This window comes from Taudactylus pleione, unplaced genomic scaffold (assembly GCF_031769625.1).
Source record: "Taudactylus pleione unplaced genomic scaffold, aTauple2 ptg000135l, whole genome shotgun sequence".
Classification (NCBI taxonomy): Eukaryota; Metazoa; Chordata; class Amphibia; order Anura; family Myobatrachidae; genus Taudactylus; species Taudactylus pleione.
The window spans coordinates 7,518,101-7,534,418 of NW_028284537.1; the positions used below are offsets into that span (position 1 = coordinate 7,518,101).

The 16,318-nt window shown below is 40.5% G+C and overlaps 1 protein-coding gene across 3 annotated transcripts in view; it reads left to right on the forward strand.

Annotated features, from left to right (window-relative positions):
• Positions 1–16,318, forward strand: part of PRICKLE2 (prickle planar cell polarity protein 2) — a 318,781-nt gene that overhangs the window by 220,002 nt on the left and 82,461 nt on the right. Inside the window, exon 1 of one of the 3 annotated variants that reach the window (XM_088473395.1) lies at positions 7,672–7,969. The exons of the other annotated variants lie outside the window; for them this stretch is intronic. The gene's annotated coding sequence lies outside the window, so the exon portion shown is untranslated. Of the gene's footprint in view, positions 1–7,671; positions 7,970–16,318 lie in introns of those variants that run through there. 3 annotated transcript variants of the gene reach the window in all.

A 16,318-nucleotide genomic window follows, 5' to 3' on the forward strand; every position in this document is an offset into this window, starting at 1 on the left:
ATACCCCTTTTACACTGACCAAATAACTTGGGTTATTGCCGTGTCAACCCGGGTTACGGCTCAGTGTTATACCACTTTTCCACCTAAGTCCCGGGCCTGAACCGAGTTTTGGAATACACGCCCTAATTCAGAGCCGGACGCTCTTTAGCGCTTGCTCTGAATCAGGGCGGCATTTTATTTTTATGTGAGCCGGCCTCCTGGCCACTCACTAAGCTGTTTGTGACCACCCACAGCTTTTGCGAGCGGCCAGGTGATGGTCGCGACCATCGGACTTGCCACGAGACCCTTGTGGTAGGGTCTCGTCCATCGCAAGCCCCAGTGAGCTTCCGGCTCTAATAGAGCCGGAAGCTCACTACTGAGGCCGCCCCCAAACGGCAGGCGTTCCTTCGGGAACGCCTCCGTTTGGCCAGCCACCCCCCCCCTGCCCACCTCCAAAATGGGGCGAGCTGTCAATCAAAATCGACAGCCGCCCCCTCTTGGTGCGAGACCCGTAGCGACGGAGCGCCCAACGCTGGCCGGGTCTCGCGCACACCGGAGCTGGCTCCGGCGTGCACATGTGCAGTGAGGGACCATCGACCCGCTTGCGAGCGATGTGCACTCACGAGTGGGTCTGAATCAGGCCCACAGTTCCAAAACTGGTCAGACCCCTTTTCCAGTGTGGCGCCGATCTGGGTTATTCCCGGATCAGCGCCGTTCACACAGCACGCAGGTGCAGTGGAACACTTCTCCCGGCGCTTCATCTCCAAGCGCCGAGAAAGCCAGAAGTCTCCATGCTGTAAACGGGACCCGGGTGGGACTACCTGGGTTACCCGTTTACACTGCAGGGTTACACGGGTCGTTCCCGTGTTAAACCCTACAGATTACCCAGGTTAGATTGTCGAGTCACTTGACCCGGGATTCCAACCCTGGCCCCTTTTACACCTAGCAGCAACCCGTGTTAATCCTGCAATAACCAGGGTTTTAGCTGTGGTGTAAAAGGGCCAGTGACCCTGCAATCCAATCTGGGTAACGAGCAGGGTTGGACCTGGGTTACGGGGTAGTGTAAACAGGGGACCCGGATCATCCAACCTGGCTCTCGTTTACAGTATAGCAACAGCTGGCTCTCCGGCGCTTGGAGATGATGTCATCTCCAAGCGATGGCAGTAAACTTAACACTGCACCCATGTACAGTCTAAACGGCCTGGCTTGGGAATAACCCTGGTCGGAGCAATGTAAACGCGGTCTATCCCAGGTTGGAACCGTGGTCTAAATCCCGAGTCAGACCCTGGATTTTGGTGTAAAAGGGGTATTATTGAAAAATAGATGTAAATTATAATCAATGATTGACTTTATCATATTTACGTAATTAGCACGGTTCTTATGGGTACTGTTATTTTTGTACCTTTCATAAATTGTAGTAAATAACCTTTTCTAAAATTTTTCATGATAGTTTAGTCACAGATGGCGCTTTTCCATTAATGTCTTGTAAGCCCTGGTATGCGTGTCCACGTGTCTGTTTTAGGGGAATTAGACAAAATCTGATGATTGTACAGCACTGCCGAATACGATGGTTATAAATAAAGGAGAATATACATTTTGGCAATGCATATGATTATAATTTATTTAACTATAAGACTTTACATGTATAAATAGTGCATATTTATGCATAACAATAGCTTCAAGAAAAAGTGTCATAGATTGGATGGTAACTATATATACTATAATGTTAAACATATTTACTAGGTGTGGCATATAAATCAGCAGTCCGTCATAAGTGGTTTACTAGATGTCAGCAATTTACTTGTCCTGGTTTTGCAATCTCTGTGTGAATCTGGAGATCACAGCTGGAGACCTAGACAATGTGGTGGCCAGACTGGGATAATATCTGAGTGAAAGGAAAAGCATGCAGGGTAATGGTTTGCTTATGTCTAGGTAATGTGTCACACGTTATATATGCTATATACATATGATTCTAAAACATTCACAAACATAGAGTATGCACATACAGATGCGTCCACACACACCTAGCCTCAGTATGCCATACGGCACAACGCGTCTGGCGAGAGTGGGCTGCACCGAGCGATTTAGCATCTTTTTTGCTCGAATGTTTGTCATAGTCGCAAAAACGCTTCACGAGACGGCACTGATTAGTTTGATGTGTGACACTTGTATATCTGTTTGCGACTGAGTCTGAATCTGTACAGCGGAACTTTGCGTGGTAAAAAGGTGCGGCCGTTGCATAGTGGCCCTCCGTATAGAGATTCAGAATCAGTCGCACACAGATATACAAGTGTCTCATATCAAATGAATCAGTGTAGTCTCGGGCAGCACATTCAAATGAAAAACGCTCAGTACAAGCAGAGTCGCACTGGGCTTGGCGTGCTGGGAAGGGCTGGGCTGTTTGGCGCTAATTTATGAGGACATATCTGTAGTTGAGCTATTTGTGTAGCCTCCAGTGAGGGTGAACACTGATTGGATGGCTGGTAAAATAGCGCACAGAGGATAGATGTATGTGGACACATCTGTAGCTGGATCATCCATTAAGCAGCCTAGGTTCTGCTTAGAGCCCAGTGTGCACGGTGGGGTCTGGATTACTGGGTGTAGTGTAATGGATTGACCGTTAATAGATCGAAACCAGATGGTCGACATGCAATAGGTTGACATGTTAAAAAAAAGTTGCCAGGGACGAAAAGGTCAACTGACAAATGGTAGACAGTGTAGAAAGTCAATAGGTTCAAATGGTCCACACAAAAATGGTTGACGCACTTTTTTTGTAATTTAACCCTACCCCTCCCTCTGGCAACCTAACCCTCCCATTAGTGCCTAACCCTCACCCTAACCCTAAAAATTTTGTAAACCATAAAAAATGTGTTGACCATTTTTTTTTTTTTGTGTCAACCATTTGTACCTTTCATCCTTTTTTCCCTGCCGGCCTTCTGTACTGTCGATCATTTGTCAGTCGACCTTTTGTCTCTGTCGACATTTTGACCATGGCGACATATTGCTTGTCAACCTATTGACTGTCGATCTACCATCCGGATACCGGATTACGTTGACCTGTTTTTATGTCTATATTTATGTTTATGTTTATGTCTATGTTTAAGTGTCTTAACCCAGATCTGTTTACAGCATCAGCCTTTGCAAGTGTTGCTTGTTGGCTGCTGTCCCTCCATACCAGCGGATGGTGATCAGTGTTTAAATGTTTACACTTTTTTTTGTGGATGCTTATATATATATATATATATATATATATATATATATCAGGAAAACAGCGGACGGAACTCCGGGACTTCACAGTATAAAAATTACAGCAAACTGCAACCAGTAGTAGTCTACTACTGGTTGCAGTTTGCTGTGATTTTTATACTGTGAAGTCCCGGAGTACCGTCCGCTGTTTTCCTGCTATATACGAGTATCCCTCTGGAGGGGAACCTGGGCTAGCTGTTTTGATTGTTTATCAGAGTGCCGGTCTCCGATCGTTCTATATATATATATATATATATATATATATATATATATATATATATATATACTGTATTTTTGTATTGAATTATTCGCAATTGAGAAATAGTTTGTTTCCCATATATAAGTTATTGATATGCCTAATAAATAATAAAAACTCCTTTTGTCTTCCATACCAATTGCTGTACAAGTGATCAGAAGCAGCAGGTGGCAATAGGCTCAGGATCCATAGATATGCTTACCGGGGGAAACCAGATCTTCCTTCAGTATTCCTGTACCAAAATACCCTGCTGTGCTCACTGCTAACCGCCCTATACATGAAGCTCAGTGCTTGTATAATGAAGAAGTTAGCAACCTGTGACTCTCCAGCTGTTGTGTCAGAATCTGGCAGGGCATGCTAAAACTAGTAGTTCCACAAAAGCTAGAGATTCTCAGATTGTCTAAACTTCATATTCGCATGCTTGAGGTAGACTGTGTCATGTAGCTATTAACATGGAGTTAATCTGTAACTGGTTCTGGCTGAAACATGATGGAACTTGTAGTTCCACAACATATAGTGAGCCACTGGTTACCTAAGGTACTAATATAGTACATTTCACTCATTTTACAAGAGAGAGTCTGTGTCATACTGTTATTATTGAGGAGTAATGAGTGAATGGGTGTGCGTTCTGATGTCTTCCAAGGTGGGACACTGTATGCCTAGGGAGTGTATACAATGTCTCTTACACCTACACACCCATTTTCTATTCAATTTCATTAATGTTGTTGATTTATTTGTTTTATTAGATTAATATCTTTGGGAAGAAGTGTTGTGAATATTTGTATATTTATATCTACAGGGTCGTAACTAGGGTAGTGTGACTTGTGCCATGGCACAGGGCACCACAGAGCAGGGGGCGCTGTTTGGGCCTGTCAATTTCCTGTTTATTATCATTCTCACTTGTTGCTTATATATATATACAGAACATATGTATATATAGATATTTTTTTTTGCTAGATGATTACAGTCAGGTGCATAAATATTGGGACATTGACAGAATTTTCATATTTTGGCCTCTATTCACCACCACAATGGCTTTGAAATGAAACAAACAAGATGTGCTTTACCTGCAGACTTTCCGATTTAATTTGAGGGTAATTACATCCAAATCACGTGAACGGTGTAGGAATTACAACGGTTTCTATATGTGCCTCCTACTTTTTAAGGGGCCAAAAGTAATGGGACAAACTAAACAATCCTAAATCTAACTTTCACTTTTTAATACTTTGTTGCAAATACATTACAGACTGCATGGAGACACACGGAGCCATGACAATATGGATAAAGTCCAAGGCTTGGGCTTTATCCACATTGTCATGGCTCCGTGTGTCTCCATGCAGTCTGTAATGTATTGCTCTTATGCACTTATTATATGTGACTGAAGGTATTGAATTCTGGAAGCCGTTATTTCTATGCATAATACAAGTTTTTCAAACTAAGGTGTGCTGGTTGTCCTGTTTTGGATATGCTGCTATACTATTTTTATAACCTAGCACCCTTTATTTATCATTATCTATGAGTGTGCGATCCTTGCATTTTCTACTATATATATATATATATATATATATATATATATATATATATATATACACTGTACATATGTATGTATAGATATCTTTTTTTTATTAGATTATGTTTGGGAAGAACTGTTGTGTGTGTGTGTATATATATATATATATATATAGAGAGAGAGAGAGAGAGAGAAAAACAGCGGCACTCACAGGACTTGAAAAATAAATGAGACTGACGCTGATCCCTTGGAGTCGTGAGCCTCATTTATTTTTCAAGTCCTGTGAGAGCCGCTGTTTTTCTCTATATACTTGGTTCATGCACCATTAGAGGGCACCCAGGCAGGTACTGACTATACTGTGGAGTGCCGGCGTTATTTCTACATATATATATATATATATATATATATATACTGTACATATGTACTGTGTGTATTGATATTTATTTTATTAGATTGTTTTTATATGTGTGTGTGTGTATATATATATATATATATATATATATATATAGTGTGTGTGTGTGTGTATGTATATATATATATATATATATATATATATATATACAGAAAATATTATAGTTCAAGCTATTATGTCCTGTTATGTGTACAGATCACTACATCTTCCACCTCTTAGGTGACAATATTAAAGTTTAGTAGTATGTCAGCATATGCACAAATGTCTGTTTGTACATAGAATCGATCCTGTGTGCATCAATCTTTATAGCCTGCCTTGTAACGAGAGTCAGGAGCTGTAAAATGTATTGAGCAAGATGAATATTCTAGTTGACTCGTGCAGAAACTTGCAGCATTTGATTATTTGGATGAGAAGTTACCATACATTTTGCCATACATTATGTTCAGCAGAGATGCTTTGAAATATATTGCAGTTTATCATACAATCTTATGGAAAATTTCCAGTTTACTCAGAGGCATCTCACAGACAAAATGTAATTGTTCTGCTATGTTAATCAAACCCCCTGAAAGAATCCAATCTTGATATAGCTATTCAAAGTTGCACCATTTTTTGGCTTTGATAAATATCCATGTTGGCCAATGCCCCCTGTTTGTCTTTTATCGCTGTTGTGGAACTATAAGTCCCAGCAAGTCCTGACAATAAGAAGTTGTTAGACCATAGTATTCCACGTTAAGAACTTATCTTACCTATACTTCCTCACTTGTAAAACATGCACAGTGGGAAGATTAGGTTTGGCATCACCTGTTGGGGGACTACAAGTCTAAGCATACATTTTCAGTCTTTGGAGTTACGTCTGAAGTATACAGTGAAACTGTTCGATTGGAGACTGAGATGTCCTTGCCATTCACAGGAATTTATTGTATTGACACTTATGATCTAAGAGAGCCTTCTAAAGAATCAAGAGGTAATTTGGGCCACTTTAACCAAAATTGTTAGAGGCGATTAGTGGAAATAAACTGTAGATAAAGCTGTAATTGTCTTTGCCTGCAAGCCTCAGGAAAATACAGCATCCTGATCCTACTAACACAGAGATAAAAGGTCAGAACGTTCTGTCCCATTTTTTTTTCTAAAGCAAAGATAAATCCGTTTCTGAAAGTGCTGAGTTGTTCGGCTATGCCTGTCGCTGGATTTATTAGCAATAATTCCATTTTAGCAGGTTGGGACTAAAGAAACATTGATACATATTATGTAGTAAGTTAGATCCAAACATAATACTATGCCCTGTAACAATTTAGCCAGCAGGGGCACTGTTGCATCAGAGAGAAAGAAATTGATGGCTGTCTCTTCTTACTGCACAGTATGAGTTATAATAATGCTTTCTAAATGTGGTGTATCATAACCTCAGGTCTGGCAGAGCTTATGTCAAGACCAACCACCAGTTAAATGCCACCTTACCTCGGGACAGCTGTTGCAACCACAATACTGGGAGCCCCCCCTCAGTCCTTGCAAACCGTAATTACATTTTTGCACTGCCCACAAATAGGATTTAGAATATAATATGCAATACATCTTTTATTTCCCCACAGTTATAAAAATAAAAAGAAAATCTAGAGAACGGGCCTGACATTGAATATTAATAGTGATTAAAAAAAACCCTATGTGCAAAGAAGAGCTGCCTTAAATAACCTACATCCATTTAAGATTAAAAAATGGGTGGAAAAATAAACATATAACAGATGCTTGATAGAAAGCAGTAACTCAATACAGAAATATGTCTGGTCATAGAGCATGGAGATAGTTTTTCTCCTTTATAAAAACTATCTTTCGCTCATTGTTGCATCTGTGCCAGATGTTTGCTACACTGACTCGGTTTAAAGGGACTCTGATTGTGCTGAGCACTCTGAGGGACCATCAGTTTGTTAGGTGAGGCTGATCTGTATGCAAATGAATGATAGGAGGCAGCCAGTGACCATTGGAAGTGTCCCAGGGCAGACAGGCTCTTGCTGCTGACATCACTGCAACTCATTAGTATTCAGCACAGGCAGCAGCCTGCAACTAGCTCTGCTACTCCTGGCACAGCCCAGCAAGCTGACAATCACTCCTGGAGTATTTCCTTTGCTAGATCTTGAAGAGCAACTTGGACTCTACACTGCTGCTACAAAGGGTCATTTAGAGGAAGACAGAGAACTGTGAGCGCTGTGTGTGCTGGATTTTGTGTGGAAATACACTGGGAAGAAGACAGAGGGGGGTGGGGGGGAGAACTGGAGAAGAGGTTTTCTGAAAAGCAAAGAATAAAAGGACTAGCCATAGAGGGCAGGAATCACACTTGTCCTGCTGATGGCTTCTATAGCGGTTTTCTACCCAGCCAAGAGCCTGCCTGGTGTGTGGGTCTGTTCTAAGGGGCTCTGACAAAAGCTTCGCTGCTCATTTCAGCACAAGTGACTCCCAATGCCTGTCAGCCTCAGCTGAACAGAACAGCAGCAGGCGGCATGGAACAGAGAACTAGCAGCCTCTGAGGGGCTAGGAGCTATTTCCTCCAGCTGGGGATTGTTTGTATTTCTGCTGGGTATGTATGTTTCTTCTTATCCTATGTTGGCAAATGCCTACTTCATACTGCACTGTCTAGAATCAGGAATGTACATGTATGTGTTAGTCTGGCTGACCCAACTATATATATATATGTACAGTGTTGGGTTTTTCCGACTTATATATATTGACTGACTTATATGGAATAGCACAGTAACTATAGTTTGTTGTCCGAGACACACAGATATGTAAAGGCAGATTATGGATCACTGGTTGTCTTATGTATGTTGAGCATTAGGGGGTTGGAAAACATATAGGCTCCCCTATAGATATGCACTTATTCTATGTGCCTCACCTACAGATCAGCTGTCACAGAAATAGACAACGTGTTTTCATAACAGGAATAGGAGTATCTGAAAGCTACATCGTCTATCTATCCATCTGTGTGTTTGAATGTATATATATATAAAAAAATAAAATGTGTGTGTATAGTATATGTTATGATAGAGAGCCATTCCTTTGTAAGAAAGCTGGACTGCCAATTAGACAATTATAATAGTTTTTCATAGGCATAGATGAGATTTTGTATGGACATGGGGGGTAGATATTGGTGATTTGCAGCTAGCAGCAGAGTGTTATCTGTTTCGGTGTAGATGTTATTCTGGTTAGGCATTGTTGGGTATTTGGGCATCACACTTTGTCCTCAGGACCCACGTTCCGTTTCTCTAGTCGGCAGAATAACGACAAGATAATTACTGACAGCAGATGCGGTCCTCCTGCACAGACCTCTGTTGTCCAGTTTAGCATATTCCATTTATTCAGTATCCGTTTGACTTGCTGCTCGGACGACCCAGACATCAGTGCGGCTCATTCATCATTCCTTTATCAATTTAAACGCTTCCTTTATTTCGCGATTGAGGGCTTTTTTTTGTCTCCCAGTGGGATAAATCCATTTACTAAAGCTTTTTTTTTTTTTTTTGTATTTCAAAGATGAGAGTTTTGTAATTAACATAATTATTGATTTGCCCTTCTTAAAGTCCATGAAATCAATTATATGCAGTAGACACAAACCAGTATTCCATCAGCAGCTGTGTAAAATTGAAATGACCATCCATATTCCGCTTGTATCTCCAACTCTTCTTCTGCAACGTGTGCAGTTTTTGACAGAGGAAATGCTGCAGAAGTGTTTGCTGCCTGATGGCTAGGTAAGCTGAGCTTAATCGTCCCTCGATTGTTTTCACAGATGGGACAGTATTGCGTTTCCTAGAGGTATTAACTCTCGTCACAACTTCATCCTAGTTAGCAGGTTTGACATTCTCTTTGCAATCTGAACTCCATCCCATCACTGCTGTATACACTCTTATATCTGATCTGGTTTCTGTAGCTTCAGATTGCAGCCATGATAGCTAAATCATTGTTTAATTCAACATTTTGGTACAAAACAAGTGAATATGGGGATTCTGTTATGGAGATTCCACCCACGCTCTTGGGGGGAAAAGATGCAGGTCTAAATTAATGGCTCATTTAGCATTTGCAGTTATGACAGGGAGAAAAAATAGTAATTTATGGAAGATGAAGAACAGGAGGAGTCCATTTAAGAGTGGTACATTGCAAGAGGAAATGTATCCCATGTGTTCAGGACATTTCAAGGAAAACAATAAAAGGAAACTATTTCATCCAGTATGTGAATAATTACATGGACTAATTATCTGATCAAAAGATAACCTATAAACTCCAGGCCAGATCCACATTAACAGAAACTCCTGCAGAGAATCTCCACCACGCAGCTTAAATCATTTCATGCTCGGCTGTCTGTTCCAAATCTTTGAATTTATACGATATCCCGTAAAATACTGTTTCCACTTTCACTGCTTCATCTGTAATAAATCCGATCCCTCCAAGAGAATTGGATTACTGATTTTTGGTGTTTTTGTTTTTTCTTTGATATTTTTATTTTTATAAACTATAACTTATTTGTAAATTATACATCATTCTTTTCATTTTATAACACTAAATAAACAATTTGTATTTGTATTGTGTCATAACAAGAGTATCTATGCTTTGTCCTTTAGATCGGATTCATACTGACGTTCTTAAAATATTCTAAGGCAATAGATGATTAGAAATTAATAAATTATTTTCTGTGAGAACATAAACTGAAACACATTTAATAATGACTAATTGCATTATAAGTTGTTCCCCTAAAAGCAATGATTTAAAGCTATATTTGTCTATCCATTTATTTTATACCAAGAACATACGTGTATCTTACAAGGGAATAGAATTCATTTTGCAGTGGTTATTTCCTCATTACAGCTGGGAAGAACATAAGCCAAAACAATGACCTTTCTAATTAGGCAATTAAAAAATCCCTGCTGGTCATTCCTTATTTGTGTTAAATACATTCTACTTATTCACCATCTTTTGTTACCGCCCTGCCTGATCTATATCGGCTCTCTTAACAGCCTGTATGTTCCTAACATGACATCAGTCCTGAATTAGACAAATGAACAACATTAGAGATGGGGTACATATGGGGTGGGCTGGATTCCAGTCTAGAATGCATCTAGTACAGGTCTAAGTATAGGACGTTGTTTTACAAGTTTATTTATGAAAAGGTTATCGCAGTTTTCCTGAGTTTATAGGTTTCCTGTAAACATCCTTTTATTAGAGCTTCCATTAGAAGCAATCAAATGTTTTTTGGGTCACCCATGCAAGTGTGGATTTTATTGGCTGTCTGGACGTGTGTTGATAAAATGCTCAATACATAATGGAGAAGATAAAAGCCGGGATTCTTAAAACAAGGCTTTTAATGGTTTGTCCTTTGGTCTCCATATGCAAATTGGTCAATTGAATCCGTAGGAATAAAAGCTCTTTGGTGTCATCATTTTGTATAATCCCTGAGAGATGACACTGAACTGGGGATGGGGGAGTTCATTATTCATAGGGTAATAATACAAATACTCTGCATTATCAGATGTTAGAGGTTTTCCTTTTTATCCACTGATTGCTGTTCGTGTAGATTTTAGGTTTTCTTTAATTTCGCTTGGTCTGTTCTTCAATTTCATAGTTAGAATGGATAATGTTTAATAATTACAGTATGACGTGCTTTTGTAGGACTCTGTGTGCCTACCCTATAATTCTGACAGCAAACTCTTAACGTCATTACCCGCACATAGTCATCGGTAAATGTAATGACATGCAGTATATGGTAATGAAATTTCATCAAATGGTGAGAAAAATAAGATCAATATAAATATCTGGCATCTTCCTCCCACTAAAGTGCTGCTTATAATAAGGCTAAAATGATTGAGTCACTTTAAGCTTATAAACCTCTTACTTGCTGGTTGTGAGCTACCTTCTCCTCGTAGTATTGCTATGGCTAGTGGGGACATTGCTGATTAACATTAACTGAACACTGTTAAGTGAAATTTCTGTCCGTCATGGTTGGCAGCCATGTATATCGCGCACCACGCAGTAAAACGGCGAGTAAGGCATTATAACTACAGGCCGATGCAAAAAGTGCAGCGTTGCCAAACTCACAAGAGCTTATTTAATTCTGTACCACAAATATAAGATTCTCAACATTTTCCAAACCGGCACCTAGGCTACCTGACATGACATTCACTGGCTGACTCTTGGCTTTTATTTTTTTTACAGCCAGACGCAGTAGAACAGTATTCTGTTCTCACTCATACTAGTTCTGTTAATCTGTATAAATCAGAATATCTGAGTTTTGGAATGTAAGCTTTCTGAGTTACAGGTTTCCAATATAACATAGCTGAAGACTACTGGAATGCATAGCAAATAGTAATAGTAATAATCAGTTATACTAATGGAATCTAATGTCCGATTTGGTTAATATGGCTTTTTTTCTTTTTTTTTTTTGCTACACAGATCCTTACTTCATCTGCATTAGTAGTTTTTGAACTGGGCAGTCCTGGAATTTGAGTATAGCACTTGATATAGTGAGGGGCAAACGACCCACAGACAAAGATAAAGCCTTTTCCTTAGATGTCTGTCCTACACATGTGAAGTAATAGCCTGCGCTGGCTAACTCCCACCCACTGCAGCGGCTCTCACTCGCACTAGGGATGACATACACATGACTGCTAACGCAAATACTTTCAGCCACCTTCATCCATTGCACACAGACACACTCCCACATAAGTGATTCCCAGATCTGCCAAGAAAGTGTTTAAAGTAATCAGCTTTTTGACCGATATAAGACTCAGAACAATCTACTAAATTGCCTAAAGCTGCATACACACACAACGATTGAGTTAATGAACGATTTTAGTAAATGATTTTCTACCTTGAAAAAATGAGCTAAAATCGTTAACTAAAGTTGTTCATTTACTATGTTCATTTAAATGTAATGAACGATTTTTATGAACTACAAACGATTTTTGCATATTAACTTAATGAAAATCGTTGAGTTGACAAGTCTGACTGAAATACAAACGTGAACGCGCATGATCAATAATCGTTCATCGTTTGACTCAGAAAGTGAACGATTTTTTCAAACGATTATCGTTAAACGATAATCGTTCAAAAAATCGTTGTGTGTGTGTATGCACCTTAAGAAATAAGAGATGATAATAATAAGTGCTCTCTCCTCCACATTCCCCCCCCCTCTTCCGTTCACAACACCTCCCTCTCTTCTTATGCCAAATCCAGTGTCTGAGTGTCATCTTTGATTTCACCCTTCACCTGAAAAGCTACCAAAACTATCATTCACGTCCTTATCATCTCCCGCCTTGATTACTGTAACCTCCTCCTCTCTGGCCTACAGCTTTCTCACCTCGCCCCTTTCATTCCATCCTCAATTCCGCTGCCCACCTCATTTTCCTCACTCACTGCTCATCTTCATGTGTGGTTCTATAATTTCTGACTGTAAAATATTAGTTAAGGATGACTAGTCAGAGGGTTTGCACTAAAAAAACCTCCAATAATCTGATCAATTGGCTATTACCTGGCACGTTGATATATGCTTTCTAAAGATACCTCAGACAGCCGTTATCGACCTGATCGTGCAAACTTTTTTTTTTTTTTTACCACATTAACCACATTTTACCTCAGTGATGTTGAAAGAGATCTAGTGTAGTTGCTAGGCCCAGCGTTCAAGCCTAACTGCAGGGTAGTAGCATGCGCCTTTATAAGTCACCCAGTGTTTTATCAGGGAATGGCTGACACAAGATCACACTAGGAATAAAAGTCCTGTCAGTTTTTTACTTTTCGGACGCTAGCATGGATGGCAGAGGATGTGAATAAAAATGGAAGATCCTATGGGGTATATTTACTAAAGTGAGAGTTTATAGCAGTGGCAATGTTTCCCATAGCAACCAATCAGATTGTACTTAACATTTAACTAGCACCTTCTAGAAGATAATAGCTAGAATCTGGTTACTATGGGCAACATCCCCACTTTTAAAAACTCTCACTCTAGTAAATATACCCCTATGTCTGTGTATCAGAGGCTGGATAAATCTCTCCATAAAAGGGTACTTCTGAGATATATTTCTTTACGGGTTTAGAGGATATGTATGTTATAGAATAAGTAGTTGGGATATAACACAAAAAAAAAAGTATATCCTAGCGTAGAGGATGAAAATCTCATCTTGAGACTGGTGGTGGCACTGCTGAGAATATCATGTATGGCAATGTATTAAATGCAAATACTGAGACAGTGCATAGGCAGGCAGACCAGTAACATGTGCTGCAGGTGCTTTGCTTACAGGAGGGGGCCAGCAATAGATGTACTCAACATTTTATAGTCCGATGCTATTGATTAAAATAACGATTTAACATAGTCAATATATGCTGATATGCTGGAGCTGATATTGCACCTGTAAACCACCTCAGGGCTCGTTAATGGTCTAACAAAACAGGAATATTATAACCGTGTATATAAATGCGGTCAGACTATAACCCCCTGTTTGTGTTGGCTCACCTTCAACCCACCCTTATAGAGTCCAGTGACACGGAAAGTTACTGTCCACTCTGCTCCTGTGTCCTATGTGAGTGGCCAAGTAGGACATTAATGTTGGTCCCTGGTGCCTGCACGAGTGAAAGAAGATCACAGGTTACCATTTCAGTTCAGTTCTCCTGCAGCTCCCTGCCAAGGGTCAGTATGTGCAATGAGTCTTGGTGTTCATTCAACAAAGGGGCACAACTGCCCCATACCACCTTGTTCACATGCCATTTAAAGGGGATTAAATGGCACCTGCCCTCCTGCTGCACCTACTATGTTGCACAGGTCAAGACCTCACACAGTATTGAAGAACATATAAGGGCCTTCCTCCATAAGCAGTAATTGTTTCATTTTATTTTAAGTTTCAATCAATGCTGATGGAAGAGCTCTTCATTGTACATTGGCCCTACGTGACACCTGGCTAAGTTAGCTGAATGAGTATTATGCAGGTATGACTTGCTAACAGATGCAATGGCACAGTAAATGTATATGCTGCACATTGATCATTTGTAGGATAATTAATTAAAAATACGCCAGGTATGTACACCCATCAGCCATAACATTAAAACCACCTGCCTAATACAGTGTAAGCCCCCCTCGTGCCGCCAAAACAGCTCTGACCCGTTGATGCATGGACTCCACAAGACCTCTGAGGGGTATCTGGCACCAAGACGTTAGCAGCAGATTGTCTGGCTGCCATTCAAATGTTTTTCACCCCCCCGTGCTAGGCGTCTATACGAATAAATGCCCAATGGAGCAATTCAATTGTTTCTCTGTTCAGGTGCCGATTAGTACTTTACGCAGCTAAAAGCATTGGGTTTAGCCGCACAAAGCGGCTAAACCTGTCTAAAGAAGTGGTTAGGGAGCCCAAAAAAATGGACTGCACACATTTGTTTAGGAGGCTGCAAGAAGAAATGTGTCCCCCCGCAGCTTTAGGCGTCCGAACGGATGAAAACAATTGAATTACTCCGTTGGGCGCCTATTCATATAGACGCCCAGTTGGGGGGCACCTAATACAATTGAATTGCCCTCTTTAAGTCCTGTAAGTTGCAAGGTGGGGCCTCCATGGCTCGAACTTGCTTTTCCAGCACATCCCCCAGATGCTCGATCGGATTGAGATCTGGGGAGTTTGGAGTCAAAGTCTACACCTTGAACCCCTTGTCTACATGATGCAAATGAAAACATGATTCATTAGACCAGGCCACCTTCTTCCATTGCTCCATGGTCCAGCTCTGATGCTCACATGCCCATAGTAGGTGCTTTTGGCACTGATGGTAACATAAGGATGCACTAATTGGTATTTCTGCATATACAGACATTGAAAGTGGGCATCTCAATATTTACACATTCGGTGAAGGGAAGGAGTTTGTAGCAGAATTTGCATAAAGTCCTAGATGGGTGACCACCAATAGAGTCTTTCACTTTCTGTCCTCCTTCCTCTTATTCCCAAATAATAACCTAGTTTACCCCCTACCGCTTGTAACGAACTCTTTGCACTGTGCTTTTCCCACAATAGGCTAGGAATAATAATCACTGACAAACCAATGGACAGATTCCAACTGGAAAGATAACTGCAAGCCTGCTGATATGGCTATTTGCCAAAACTGCCTTTATTGTTCCGTGCAGAGCTAGTGCTGACTCATTTACTGGGGACATCATGCGTTCAATAGATCGAAGTTTGTTTTCATTATCCATAGCAAGCTCCCCCGAAAAGTTAGTAATATTGCTGTTTCGTTCTATCTGCCATTGAGCTGGGACAGTGTTACAGCACGTGGCTAAGCAGCGTTCCATCAGAATGCAGCTTGAATTCTCAGTGATGGATCAATGCTGATAAAGTGCACATATTCTATCCTGCATTGATCTGTCATTCGGCGTTGGCACTGATTCTGCTGTGTACGGATCAATATTTCTCCCTAGGGAGCTAAAATAACAACCATTTGGACTTGTCTAACTTGCAGAGAACAGCAGAGGTGTCAAGCAGGGAGTTAGCGTACCCATTTGACCCAGGCCATTGATACCCATTTGACCCAGGCCATTGATCCCTAATATTGAAGAGAACCAAACCCTGATAAACCTATGAACCCCACACCAAGGTCCCGGTTTCTAAGTATTGACATCAGGACGATGTTGTGTTTATCTAGAAAAGAAATCCCTTGTCCGCTCTAATTAGTGTAAGTCTTGTTTTGGCAAGAGCATAGTAAACTGGCAGGCGATTCTGCACGGTGACCTGATGTGGTTTTAATTGGAATCCAGCAGAGTAACCTACTTCTAGGAGCCTTTAACTGCTGCAAAGTTTTTCAAGCACATGTTCTTTATCCATACACCAGGTTACACCTATGATACGCTATAGGGGTTTTTGTGCTTATCCATGTGGTAACACCAGATGGCACAAAGACAACAATAGGATATATCATA